The following is a 15000-nucleotide window of genomic DNA, read 5'->3' as shown; positions in this document are numbered from 1 at the left end:
CCTCCCTACAGGACACCGACTCCTGCAGCAGCAGGTACACCTCACCTGGGGCCTACAACACATGTGGAACAGCGATCAACGCTGCAAGGTGTGTGTGTGTGTGTTTATGCATGTGCGTGTGTTTCAACCTGAGTGAGTAAGTGTATGTGTGTATGTGTGTGAGTTGGTTGGTTAGTGTATTGGCCTTTCTTCATATGTTGTTTTTCTTCTCATATTTGCGTCAGTCTCCAAATCTGGTGCGCTGATGTAATGGGTATAGATCTGGTTAATGTTCAGGGCAGACCCAGTCAGAAAGGCCCAGTTTGATTCTGGGCACTCGTCACCATGGAGGCCCTGAGCGCGACTCGTAACCGCAGGTGGCTCTGAGGGTACCGCACCCCAGTAATTGGTATCTACACGTCACTAGGAGATAGCGTCTATAAAATACTAATGCACCTGTGTGAGGCATTTCAAGAGTGAGCTACTGAGCATCACTCAAGTATATGAATATACAGCACATATTACCCACAATCCCCCCCTGCTGCTTCTAAGGTGTCCCTTCCTGGTCCCGTGGCAGTGATCACTGTAGTGCTATGAACACAGTGTTTTTATAACCTCCTGTAGTAATTTCACCATCCGTCATGTTAGCATGTGCTATGCTAATACCTTCTCCTTTATGGCTGGAAAAGTTTGTTATGTTTCATGGTCCAGGCTGCACCAGGCTGTTTTTGTTGATGTTTCTGGAGCCTGGGCTGTCTACAGAGACTGTGTCAGGGCACAGGCAGCTAGTGGATGGTGAGGAGATGTTTGCTGTATGTGACAAAACATGTTTGAGCTTAGAAACTGCGTAACATCGCTTAGAGCAGTGTTTCTCAAAGTGTGGTCCGGGAACCACTGGTGGTCCGCAAGCTATCCCAAGTGGTTTGTGAGCAGACGTGGTAAAATTTAATATAGATGAGTAGTTAGTTGTTTTCAATATTGAACCAACTTGTATGTAAATCCAAACAGTTCTGCAACACTGTCTATGTAAGATATGCCAGTTTAAATCATATGAATCCTTTGACATAATAAGCAAAGTGTAAAGACAATAAGCAAGGTGGTTCAGTGAGTAGGCCTATTGTGTAGGCTAATATACCATTAGGTCTAATCTAATCTTTTTAACTAGGTGGTCCGTGCGTTTCTTTTTAATTGGTTAAGTGGTCCTTCATCTGAAAAAAGTTTGAGAAACACTGGCTTAGAGCACCTTTAAGATAGCAAGGTGCAGATCCAGTGCGTGTCCTATAGGCCAGAGTTCAATTCTGATACAGGAAGCCAATGTAGAGTAACCAACAGAGGAGTTACATGTGTCCTCTATAGGGAAGGTAACTAGGAGAGGAGTTACATGTGTTCTCTATAGGGAAGGTAACTAGGAGAGGAGTTACATGTGTCCTCTTTGGCTGACTGAAGACCAGACGTGCCGCTGCATTTTTTAATCATCTATAATGGTCTCACCACACAAGCAGGTATAGGCCAGCTAACAATGCATTGCAGTCCAGTTTGAAAACCACACACACAAACACACACACACACACACACACACACACACACACACACACACATTTTCATCCAGACTGAAGTATCCCTGAGGCATGCAGAAATCCAAACAGAAATGGCGAAGTCATCAGGTGGGAAAGACAGAAGTGCATAACTGGAGTCCAATGTGAGAGAGGATATTCTCTGACTCGTCCAATGTGAGAAAGGATATTCTCTGACTCGACCAATGTGAGAGAGGATATTCTCTGACTCGTCCAATGTGAGAAAGGATATTCTCTGACTCGACCAATGTGAGAGAGGATATTCTCTGACTCGTCCAATGTGAGAAAGGATATTCTCTGACTCGACCAATGTGAGAGAGGATATTCTCTGACTCGTCCAATGTGAGAGAGGATATTCTCTGACTCGACTACTTTTAAACAGAAAACACAATGTGAGAGAGGATATTGTCTGACTCGTCCAATGTGAGAGAGGATATTCTCTGACTCGACTACTTTTAAACATAAAACACAAGGAGTTCATTCCTCAACATAAAACACAATGGGCCCTATCATGACAGTCTAAAACGCATGGACGCAGGCAAAAAGCTTATTTAAATTTAGTGGGATGTCCAGTCCACTATGGTAGTGTTTTCGTTATCAAACATCTTGGCAGATAGCGCAACAAGGCGTTCCTAGGTTTCTTAATCAGTCATGGGTGTGTTTTGGACGTGACATCATTTAAACCAATAAGAATAACATCTGTCATTCCCTTTAGCTTAATTTACCTTCACTAAACAGCTTCAGAGTCATTGGAATGGTTATATGACTTTTTTCGGGTTGAATGGTGGCCGTCTCGCTTCCCCCTGGCGCATGTGAGCGGAAAAAACACCCTTGCAACTGTGGGCCAGCGGGCCGACAGCCTCAGTGTCAGGAAGTATAACGAGTGTAACGAATTGCTTTACTGCATTCAAATACACATACACGCCAGGCACCGGCTAGAAAAAGGTAGCGATGGAGTTTCTCAGACATTCGTCATGACAAAGCCAGCGAAAAAGAAGCAAAAACCGAGAAAACAGTAAGGAAATTGCTGAATACTGCATAGTTAACCTTTAACACTTACAAGCTGCATGTTAACAGTTAGTTAATGTTATTCAGAGGCGGATAGAGTACACAGCTTCATTACTTGAGTAAAAGTACAGATACCCTTTGCTAAATTTTACTCAAGTACAAGTAAAAGTACAACAGTCAGATGTCTACTTAAGTAAAAGTACTGAAGTACTTGTTTTTAAAAGTACTTGAGTATCAAGAGTACAAGAGTAGCCTACATTTTCTAAATATTGCATTACTACTGCCACAGTGCTTACATTTATGTACAGAAACGTCCTGCATGGAGTTATGAAAAATGTTAGTGTTTATACCTTGGAGAATGTCAAATGTATTGGAAGTAAAATCAAGTCATTTTCATCGTTTTACCATGTTGCCAGGGATGGGCAGTATTTCTAATACATGTATTTCAAATACAAAATACTATTCTGTAATTGAAACACTTGAAACGAAAACTATCATTAACTTGTTCAGAAAATTGAAATAGTCTGGCGAGGTGGGGCCACAGGTTGGCACATTCCCGGGATGGACCTGCTGCGTCTTCATCCATTGTTTCGTCAATGGTCTGACCATGGAGTTGACTTTGGTGGAAAGCTGAAGGTGATTGCTGATAGGCTGTCCCAATCAGTGGCACCTGCACCATCCAATCATGTTTGAGAGGGAAACAACAAATTGAGGGTTTCTGAGATTTTTCTTTTTTCCTTTTTTTTTTAGAAGTAGTAACGGGTACTCACAGTTATGGATAGAAATGTAGTGGAGTAAAGAGTACAATATTTGCCTCTCAAATGTACTTGAGTAAAGTCATGGGTACTCCCCAAAAATGATACTCGAGTAAAGTACAGATTCCTCAAAATTGTACTCAAGTACTGTACTCAAGTAAATGTACTCCGTTACTGTCCGGCTCTGATGTTATTAAAGGATAACAACCATTAACTAACTATTAGTAATGAATTGTTAACAGCTTATTATGCACTGTTAATACCTACAGTATAAGCACGTTATTCTAAAGCGTTACCAATTACTTTCACAATTGACTGACAATGGGTTACCATCGAAAACATAGCCTGGAAAAAGCAACACTTACCCCAATAATATTCAAATGACTGAATAAAAAAACATTTATCTTGCAGAGGAGTTGCTTATATCTCGTGACAGTGCGTCTTCAGCTCTGCTTCATATTTGCCTCTCTGTCATTATCAATTTGCAAATGATGGTGAATAAACTACTCATTGTGAGATGTATTTCATAATATCTTTATTCTAATTATGTTTCCCATTGTAATTGTGTCATTTGTAATATCTTTATTCTAATTATGTTTCCCATTGTAATTGTGTCATTTGTAATATTTTGCATGAATGTGCCGTGTGCCAGTGTGTGTTTGTGGATGAGAGAAGCATGGTGCGTTGTGCACCTGCCCATATCACTGTTGATAATGCGCTCTTGAAATAACATACAAACAACTCGCCATGGACTTCTGACCAGGTTTCTCTTGGTCAGTGGCGCAATGCGTTTTAGGTAGTGTACGATAGCGATCCCCTCCTTAGGTCGTTAATTCCCACACCCCTTGGCGCGTTGCTCAATAGGGCACAATGAGTTCATTCCCGTAACTGCTTTTATACCTACAAAAACCTAGTCTGTGGGTCTGTCATCAGCAAGGACATAATTAAGAGACCACTGCAAATTTGAATATGACCGTCAACTCATTCGAATGTCACTCAACCGTTGGATGACATCAGAAAAATGTGCAGTAGTCTCTTATTTTTTTCCAGAGCTGTACAGTATATACAGCAGGGGAAATACTGTAAGTATTGAATTGAATTAATTATCGTCAATGTTTGTTTTCAGTAAGCATACTTCCAGTGAGGCTATGCGCATGACATTTTCACCAGATATTAGTATTTACTGAGGTAATCCACAAAAAAAATCTAAACATTAAAATCCATAAGTAGAAAGGATAAGTTATGTATAATAAAGTAGAATGACACAGGGAAAAAATATTGAATGTGCCTACTGACATTTCTTAAATTAAAAATTATATGTGGAAAAGCCTTTGTTTGTAATGATAGCTTCAAGACATTTCATGTATGACAAAATTAATCAGTTGCAGTATTCAGCTGTGATTTTGGCACATTCTTCTAAACAGATAGTCTTTAAATCTTCAAGATTCCAGGGGTCCCTCTTGTGAAAGTTCAAGAAACGTTCGGCTGGATTTAAGTCAGGGCCTTGATTTCCTTACTCTGAAACGCATTGAGAGTTTCCTTTGCTGTATGCCTTGGATCGTTGTCCTGCTGGAAGGCCTACCCACATCTCATCCTCATCATCCTGGTGGATCGCAAGATTCTCCCAGAAAAAAAGGATCCATTTATCATCCCACTGTATGAAGTCTGTCAGTACCATAAGGTGAAAAACCGCATCGTGATGCCTCCACCTCCAAACCTCACTGTTGGTATGGTGATGTACTGTGCCATTTCTCCTCCAAACATGATGTGTAGTATGAAAACCAAAAAGTTCAATTTTGCTCTCGTCTGGCCAGACTACATTATCTCAGTATTTCGTAGGCTTGTCCAAATGTTGTGTAGCAAACTTTAAATGAGCCTTGACATGTTTTTATTCAGCAATGGAGTCGTGCGGGGTGAGCGTGCATAGAGGCCATGGCGGGGTAGTGCATTACCTATGATCAGTGGCGTAGCCAGGATTATTTTATAGGGGGGGCCAGCTGGGTCCAGACTTTTTATTGGGGTGGCACTTGGGAATCAAAACTATTATTTGAAAACTACTCAAAAAGTTTTGAAGATTACAGTGTCGGCTACCCAGTCTAGGCTACCCAGATCTGTCACCAATTCATATTAATACTTGCATTGATTTGATTTGATTTTTAAATAACACAAGGACAAAAAGCATATTATACCATTCTTATTTTTAAATGTAGCCTACTGTCAGCTGGACATGACTTTCATCTATGTGTAGGGCAGACTGTCCGGAATCTGGCAATATGAGAACCATGGTGGAGGGGGGGTTGGGGGCTGAGCAATTTACAGACATGTGGTGTGAGCCTTACAGAAATAAATGGCATTTTTTTTATTTAGTAATGAAAAATAACCTTTCTGCGCTGTACACTCATGATGATTCTGAAACAACTTTTTACTACATTGTCATGAACAAAGTGAAGACAAAAAGGTGTTTCTTTGTCGAAGAAATTGGGATGCAATGTGAGTCTCAAATTGAATGCCATGCAGGAATTTGCTAGGATCTCAAAACCGTATTATGAACATGTATCCGTATCAACCGTATCAAATGATAGCTCTGTGTCTCCTCTTTTAACTGACATGCGTGGCATATCTATCCGATCACGGGGTCGTAGGGCCTAATTCAAACGAGAGTAATGGGTGTGCAGCGTTGTTTTTTGTACATGATGTTATTTTGCAGTCACGTTGTCTGTTTTTATAGCCCAGAAGCATTGATATACTTGGTACCAATTACGCTAGTAATTCAAACGAGAGTAATGGGTACGCAGGTGAACTGTAAATATGAATCAATTTGATTTAATTTCATGATTATTTTTTATTTTCATACTTGATCGCACAGACAAGTGTTTAGTCTCGTTGGAAAGCCCCACTTCTGCTCTGTCACGCAATTAAGGTTTCATCTTGCTGTGATGAACAATTCCAACAATTGAAGCAATGTAACAAAGAACTAAGGCAAAGCAGCCTGCCTCCAGCGGTCCCCAACCACCGGGCCGCAGCCCGGTACCAGGCCGCAGGACATTCCTAACCGGGCCGTAGCCTACGACATGAGTTTAAAAAAAAAAATGCAAGCAAACTAAACTAAATTAAATTCGCAATAATGTCACGTTTTTACATGGCATAGGCCTATATGCAGTTAACTGCTAAAATGAGCAACAAAAACCAAGCATCTTTAGCAGGTCACTGGCCAGAGTGTTTGAGTTGCGAGAGCCGCTGCAGAGATTTCTTACAGAAAAAAAGTCACCGTTAGCTGCACATTTTAGTGATGAGGACTGGGTGTCAAAACTCGCTTACCTGTGTGACATATTCGGGTTGCTTAATGACCTCAACCTGTCACTCAAGGGGAGAATGACGACTGTCTTTAAACTGGCAGATAAAGTCGCTGCATTTAAAGCCAAGCTTGATTTGTGGGGACGACGAGTGGACCGGGGTATATATGTTCCAAACAGTAGTGGGAGTTTTGGGAGAGACTGAGGCAGGGCCCTTTCTCTCGCAGCTGGTGCGCGATTACCTTGCGCTTTCAAATGAGTTTGAGCGTTACTTCCCATCCCCCAAAGATCCACAGCAAACCAATGAGTGGGTCCGCAACCCATTTGTCAATATCCCGAATAGTCCTAACTTGTCAGCGCAGGAGGAAGAGCAGTTGATCGAAATTGCAAATGACGGTGGTCTTAAGAGTGTGTATAAGGAAACCTCTCTGGCGGGTTTTTGGATCAAAACCAAAGCAGAATATCCCGAGATAGCCGTAAAAGCGCCGGGTTTTCGGCAATGACTGCAACTAAGACCAAATTGCGCAATCGACTGGACATTTCAAACACACTGAGGGTGTCACTGTCTTCCATCACCCCCAGATGGAAGCTTCTTGTTGCAGGGAAACAAGCAGGGCTCCCACTGATTATATTCGTAATGCAGTTTAGTTCCCATGTTTTGTTCCCATATTTTGTTAAGCATGTTTACATGTAGCTTCAAGTTGTTCAATATTCATAGTTCATATTGTTCAATTTTCACTTCTTCAAGGAACATGGAACCCCCGAACATGGAACCCCCCGCCACCCCCCCCCCCCGGTCCGTGAAACAAACCGGTCCATGGTACATAAAAGGTTGGGGACCCCTGAGCTAGCCTATGGCAAGAACCACACGCCGTCAGCAAATTCTGTTTTTATAAAGTAGCCTAGGCTAGACACTATTAGCCTACTTTTATTGGAGCCATCCGGAGATATGTGCCTAATATGCTTACATTTCACCCGAATTTGTACTTGGAATTTTATCGAAATATTTTTGTAACAGCGTTACCGCGGGCATCCGATTATTTTTTATCAGCCCCACACTTCCATGTCAGAGCCTACCTAACAAGGACAGCCCATCGCGGCTCACTTGGCTATGATTCGTGGCACATTCTAACATCTTATTAGCATTAATGTTCCAACTCATAATTAACTCACCTGTTGTTACTGAGGTTAAGTAGTGGTCTAGGCTACTGTCAAGTTTTTATAACAGATGACTTGAATTGTCCCACTGCTGCTGCTGCACTCCATATGCTACACTTCCTGACTGGGCAAATGGTCGTAGATAGAGTGCAGTAATTGGTTCAGTCCCTGTTTTGCAAAGTGTTGGCAAAGTGCCGTCGAAAACGGCAGCAATTTTCTTTTTTATATACTTTTCACTGAGAGGAGCTGGGGGGGCCAGCAGGGTGGCCAAGCTTTGACCAGTGGTGGCCGTGGCCCCCCCTGGCCACCACGTAGCTCCGCCCCTGCCTATGATTTTCTCTGTAACAATTGTACCTGCTGCCTCCAAGTCTTTCTGGAGCATTCTCCAAGTGGTCCTTGGCTCTTGGGCTACTCTTTTGACTATCTCTCTGACTCCATGGTCAGAAATCTTGCAAGGAACTCCTGGCCGGTTGATGATACAGTGATGTTCCTTCTACTTGCAGATAATGACCCCAATGCTGCTTATTGGAAGATTCTAAAGTTTTGAAATGCATCTGTAACCAATTCCATCGATTTGTTTTGCAACAATAAGGTTCCAAGGGTTTTGGGAAAGGTCTTTGCTTATACTAATATATATATGTGGATTAGTTAATACTAATGTCTTGAACATTTCATAATAAGCAAATAGCCTCACTGGAAGTACTTACTGAAAAAAATGTTATATATATCCCTCTCTTGCTCTCTCTCTCCATCTCTCTCTCTCTTCCATTCTCTCTCTCCATCTCGCCCTCTCTCTCCCCGTCTCTGCCAGTGCTGTTCAGTGAGGGGATGCTAATCAGGCTTAGCGCGTGCGTTCATTAGCTGCCTACGCGTCCCCCGCTGCCTGCTGCCCCGGTCAGTCGAGTGCAGCGGAGAGTGGCGGGCGAACAAACTGAGGACGTGGGCAGCCTGCCGCCGACGAGTCGACCTAATCACTCTCCACGTCCCCGTCCCCACTCGTTTGGATAATCACTTAGTCACAGCCACAGAGCCTTCCTGGCACATACACTTTCCTACTGCACTCACTTTTACAGAGCTGCCACACTGTGTCCCTCGCTACAAGCACCACATGCAGATAAGATGTGTGTGTGTGTGGGCAGGAAGGTGTGTGTGTGTGTGTGTGTGTGTGTGCAGGAAGGTGTGTGTGTGTGTGTGTGTGTGTGTGGGCAGGAAGGTGTGTGTGTGTGTATGGGCAGGAAGGTGTGTGTGTGTGTGTGTGTGTGTGTGTGTGTGTGTGTGTGTGTGTGTGTGTGCATGTGCATCTGTGTCTGTATGCATGTACATTGACAATTATGTGTGTGTCCATGTGTGTGTGTGTATATACAATGGCTGTTGTCACTATGTGGCTTTTATTAAAATGCGGAGATGTGTTTTGTGAACAGGTTTGATTGTCATTTCCGCAGAATCAGACAGAATCGGATGAAGCTGTCTGTCTGTCTGTCTGTCGCTGTCAACACAGGATTGGTTGCTCTGATCAACTCCCCTGCTCAGCCAAGCTGTTGTGACAGGCGCGTCGGTGACATTTAATTAACTGATGGAAGGTCACCACTGGAGCCCTGTAATGGTCAGTCACTTCCGCAGGCTTGAGCCTTTTGAATGTAAGAATGCCAGAGACTGATATGTCTTTCTGACTGGGAGAGAGAGCTCAGGCTCTGGTTAACTCAATGCCACATGTCCTTCAGCTGGTTAACTCAATGGCACACGTATTACAGCTGGTTAACTTAACACCACACGTATTTCAGCTGGTTAACTTAACGCCACACGTCTTTCAGCTGGTTAACTCAACGCCATGCACACATCTTTCAGCTGGTTAACTTAACACCACACGTCTTTCAGCTGGTTAACTAACGCAACACGTCTTTCAGCTGGTTGATTCAATGCCACACGTCTTACAGCTGTTTAACTCAACGCCATGCACACATCTTTCAGCTGGTTAACTTAACACCACACGTATTACAGCTGGTTAACTTAACACCACACGTATTACAGCTGGTTAACTTAACACCACACGTATTACAGCTGGCTAACTCAACGCCACACGTCTTTCAGCTGGTTAACTAACGCCACACCACACCTGGGGGTTCCTTTGAAATTCTGGCTGTTAAACAAACCATGTTAATGCAGTTTGGGAGGGACAGAACCAGAGGCGATTCTAGAGTCTGTGGGGGCCCTAGGGGGCCCTACCAACCAGGGTTCATCACCAACATGTTAGGCTGAAAAATAATCTGACATGAAAAACCTTGTTATTTTGAAAATATAAATGTAGCCTAAAGAATAAAAAAAATATAAATAACTAAAAAATAATACAGTAAATGAATACAGTAAATTACTTTAAAAACCGTTTTACAAAATATAATGTTTTATTGGGGTCCTATCCAAAATTAGTCATTAATTTATATTGATGAACTCTGTTTTCATCTCCCCTTTCAATATTGTGAATAGTAATGTGGGCACTACAACATGAGGCACTAGCATGTGCGGACTGGCCATCTGGCATACCTGGCATTTTCCCGGTGGGCCGACACACCTTTTGGGCCGATAGAATAGGCTATATAATTATTATTTTGGCCAACGATCGGCCCAAAGGAAGGACAATCAGCGGCCCATTGGTTACGTTTCTATTGACACTGGACTGATCCAATAACAGCTCAAGTCAGGCCCCACCCCTCCCATTTTGGCTCAGAGCCAGGATTCTGTGAGCGCATCAAAAGTTAATCGAAGTTGCCTACTTGAAATTACAGCGGGTGCCAGTAGTGACAATTGTGCAAAATTAACACCAATGTAGAAGATTCAAAAATACAATATTGCAAGTAGGCTAGCATGTCAGTAACATGTTGAAGTTCGTTGAGTTTGAACGAGGATGTAAGCAAGCATACAGAGCAGAGGGACAGTGAGCAGATGGTGGAGAGTGCGAGCCTATTGAGGCTACTTGATAAGAACTCACTCACTGGTGGAGCAGGTATGTGTGACATGCCATGCTGACGATGATGATTATGATGACTTATTAATTGCGATAATGTAATGATATGGTAATGATAACGTAGTAAGGCCGTGCTGTGATTACAATAACAAATAGCGCAACTTAAATTTTCTAAATTAATGATTTGCAAACCCGGACAGCAAAAGAGTGTCAAATCGACGTTAATTGTTGGTCAGATTGATCAGTTTCCGTCAGACACCCAAAATTCAACATCGATGGCATGAGTGGTGGTTGGTCTCTCAAAGTAGAGAAGGTTTCTATCTTGGAAGGGTTATCATGCCATGGGCTAAAAGACTGTAGACTGACGGAAATGTAAGCTACAAAACGTCATGCACAAGCCAACTAAGCTATAACCTATACGATAGGCTACTGGAACAGATAATTAGTTCATGTAGCTATAGTGTTCCAAAATGTACCAGCAATGTAGGTAGGTAGTATAGCCTACAGGAATAAAATATTTCCAGCCCTGTTTATTTCATGTTGTTTCAGTTGTCCTACAGTGATAACTGGTATAAATTACATGTCTACGACAATCTGGGTAATTTAACTCTTTACACATAGGCTTCAGTATTTTTTGGTGCTGCTGTCAATTGAGCATTGTATAGTTTAAATGTAGCCTATTGAATAATTTGAAATGATACTTTGAATTCAAGCAGAAACTCTTCTTTAACAATTGCTTGTATAGCCTACTTGAATATGGAGTTCATGTGCTCCATGCCTACCTTTGATCAGTCAGAGTGAGGCCTACATCACTTTCAGTGCTCCATGACAGTTGAAAATATACATATTCAAGGGTAACGCAAAGATTCTGTATTTAATTAGGTGTGCCCGACCAATTTGAGGGCCGCTTGGGCCAAATATGCCAGGGCCGATTTTTGGTCCCAGTCCGCCCCTGGGCACTAGGCTACAATAATGGCATTGATGGACAGTTTAACACGGAGCCTGGTTTATTCTATTACTTCTTTGGCTAAAGTCTATCTTTCTTTTATTCTTAAATAGGCTACTTGGTTGGCCCATCTCCTGACAATGTTACAATGCTTAGCCTACAGTAGAAGCGAGAAGCAAACTACAGGAGTTGAAGCTGGGAGAAAAGCTGGGCCTATAAAGAGAAATGGAAAGAAAAGGTTGCATTCAACTTACCCGGTTTCACAAATGCAAAGCCTGTGTATCTGATATCCAACAACGTTGTCGCTGTTTGAAAAGACTATCATAACGCACTACAAAACGCAGCGGCACCTTCAAGGTGGCCTAACTGATCCTAACAGAAGCACAAAAGCGCAATATTGAAGTGCTGGCCGAGGGCTATGCACAGCTAGCAGGATAAAGTGCGTTCTGGTGTTCTTTCTCATATTTGTTTAAGCACCTACTCGCAGTTTAATTGGTGAATAGCCTAGGCTATATGTAAATCGATATTGTATAATAAAAGATTAAACAATTTGGACTGCCAGAATAATTTGGCTGTGCAAATAATTTCAGAGGCTTTGGCTGCCTGTTGCCGACCCATGTCGTTAGTGTTCATGACTACAGAGGGAAGACAGATTAGAAAGTGTCTGTGTCAGTTTGAGGACAAGAAACGGTGCATCAAAGGGTCAAAATATTACCAGCCAAAAAGAGAATCGTTGATAACAGAACAAGTGTCGGTGTAAAATTAAAAATCTTTGGCGGCACGCGATTTAAAAAAATCAACGCGTTATACTTGGTCCTTGGCCAAATCGCATCGCAATTGACGCATTATGGCTGATCTCCTTGCTTAACTAGTTGTAACTGTCGCTAGCTAGCTCAAGTTTATTGTCAAATAGATGTAGCAAACCATGTTCAATCTTTCTGCCAATTAACATTAGCCTATCATAACTTCATTGAGTCAATGCCAAACGCCGATGTTGATCCGTCATCACTTTGCACCCTCGATTAACGTTTACCACAGTAGCCTAAATATGTAGGCTATACGGATTCTTTGAACTCTTTTGTACACAGATCCTCTGTTTATAAGTCCATAGCATACATGCACAGATGCACTGTCTGAACAACAGGACAGGAGCACGCAAAATCACTCAATCATTCAAGATCTATGGACGAAATTATCGCTTGTCCCATCGGCAAACGCGCTGAGACCAGGTCTGGGGGGCCTCCTAATTTTATGCCTCTTTATTTGATGACACCAAATTAAGAAGTATTTTCTGATCAGGGAAACTTTTAGTTTATGTTTCTTTCGGTCTGCGGTTCCATAATATCATTCAATGGTACCAGCAGAAGCCGGACATAATTAAAATACATGGCTCCATGGACCAGCAATCTACTCGTTGAGTAGGCTCATAGTTTGAGAAACAGCAGATTTGAGACAGAGAAAGCTCTGGGAACAGAATGCATGATTCTGTTGCGTTGTGTTAGCGCTAGTAGGGTGTTGGCTGACCACAAAATCATGCTGCTTCATATGTTTTCTTGACGTAACTTTGGGGGTGCATAAATGCCAGTGTGCTCAGGTTAGGGGTTGGGATTGAATTTGGTTAAGGCGATGTTAAGTGGACAATTAGACACTCTGATCTCCCATGTCAGCTGAACTAAGCTGTAGGTGGACTATCCAGATAGAGTACCACAGGAGTGTGTGTGCAGGAGTGTGTGTGCGGTGGTGGGGGTGGTGGTGGTGTGTGTGTGTGTGTGTGTGGTGGTGGGGGTGGTGGTGGTGTGTGTGTCATCCGATAATAATCCAGTACAGAGATCATCACACTCCACCTGCCTCCCGTTGTAATCCCTCTGGTTGCCCTCGCTCAATCAGAGGACAACCTGCTGCTGTTTGATACGTGTGTGTGTGTGTGTGTGTGTGTGTGTGTGTGTGTGTGTGTGTTTGTATGCATGAGTCACAGCGATCCACAGGGTATTGATTGGTGTCTTTGGTAGGAGTTCATGGAGGAGGGGATACCTGTCTGAGCCTCTGTCTGTGTGGTAAGACTCTGTCTGGTGCAGAGTGCTGCAAGCCAAGGCCTCTCACATGGCCTGGAGCCCCTATTAGTCCATGAGCCAGGACCCCAAATTTGAGCCATCGGTATCATTTGGGGGGACTAAGTCTCATAGTGATTTTTGGCAAGGTATACACCCCTAGTACTAGAAAAATCACGATAGCAGTGCAGGGGTGGTAGCGAAATCACTTTTTTCAGCTCATGAAGAGGAGAACGTAGCTAGATATTACTACTGCATATATCACACAGGCACACACACACACACACACACACACACACAAGGGTTTCCGTTGTCCGGTAATTACCGGACATTGGCCGGAAAAAAAATGAAATGTCTGACAAAATTAAATCTCTCTGGTCAAATTGTCCGATTGAAATTGGCTAATAATCCCGTCCCCTAACGCAATCTGAATTTGAGAATAAGCCTTAATATGTAAGCCTATATTATACATCCTCTGGCTATGTTTTTAAATGAACAGGCTCTACCGTTTGAAAAGTAAGCTATTAAACAACACGCATAGCCTATGCTTTCAAATATAAAGTGCACGCTTAAAATGTCCATGTTAAACAACGAAGAAATGAGTGAGGCAGTTTAAACATGGCCAGGCCCAGGCAGACTAGCCTTAAAAGTTTTTTCAGAGGCCAGACACGATGGATGATGATAAATTGGTAACATCTGAAGCCTGTCCGGTCAACTCCACCACCACCAGATAAAAAGCAGAAGTGTCGGGCGTAGGCCTATGTGTCGGAATCAGTGACGTTGGAAGTGGAGTTGCGGGGGTGCGGCCGCTCCAAGACACTGTCATTCTCCGTGTAGCTACACTGGACATGCAACTGTGTTCTTTACCCAAAGCATACAGTAGGCCTATGCGTTCTCTGTCTATAATCTGCAGGGTTAGGGCCTCCTCGACGAGGAGATTGCTGGTCCGCTGATAATTTCCGGCACAATTAAACTGTATAATTGAACCGTGGGCTGAAAGAAAAAGAAACTAAACATTTCCTAGAATAAGCAACATTTCTTAATTTATTGTTATCAAATAAAGAGGCATAGCTTAGGGGGTAGTGGTGTGAGCGCTCATTCTTGTGTGTGCACATCTGTGCAAGTTAAACAGTCACCACTGGAGATAACGTGGGTAGCAGCAACAAACAACGTAGCCTTTTTAAAACCACGAACGAAGCGGACTCTTGCTGTCCATGAAAACATAGATACTGGCTAGATCTTGTTAGGCATGTTTAAGTTAGGCTAATGAACACATTGCA

At 42.7% G+C, this 15000-nt stretch overlaps 1 protein-coding gene across 2 annotated transcripts in view; it reads right to left on the bottom strand.

Annotated features, from left to right (window-relative positions):
- The window catches only part of LOC143127175 (B-cell scaffold protein with ankyrin repeats-like), a 131282-nt gene that overhangs the window by 106720 nt on the left and 9562 nt on the right, over window positions 1-15000 (bottom strand). The window lies entirely within an intron of this gene.

The sequence above is a fragment of the Alosa pseudoharengus genome, unplaced genomic scaffold (genome assembly GCF_046254945.1).
Source record: "Alosa pseudoharengus isolate Yale_2024_CS ecotype anadromous, Long Island Sound unplaced genomic scaffold, YU_APseudo_1.1 YU_APseudo_1.1_scf_17, whole genome shotgun sequence".
Lineage (NCBI taxonomy): Eukaryota > Metazoa > Chordata > Actinopteri > Clupeiformes > Clupeidae > Alosa > Alosa pseudoharengus.
The sequence above is the reverse complement of the archived record's forward strand: the minus strand, read 5'-3'. Positions and strand labels throughout refer to the sequence as shown.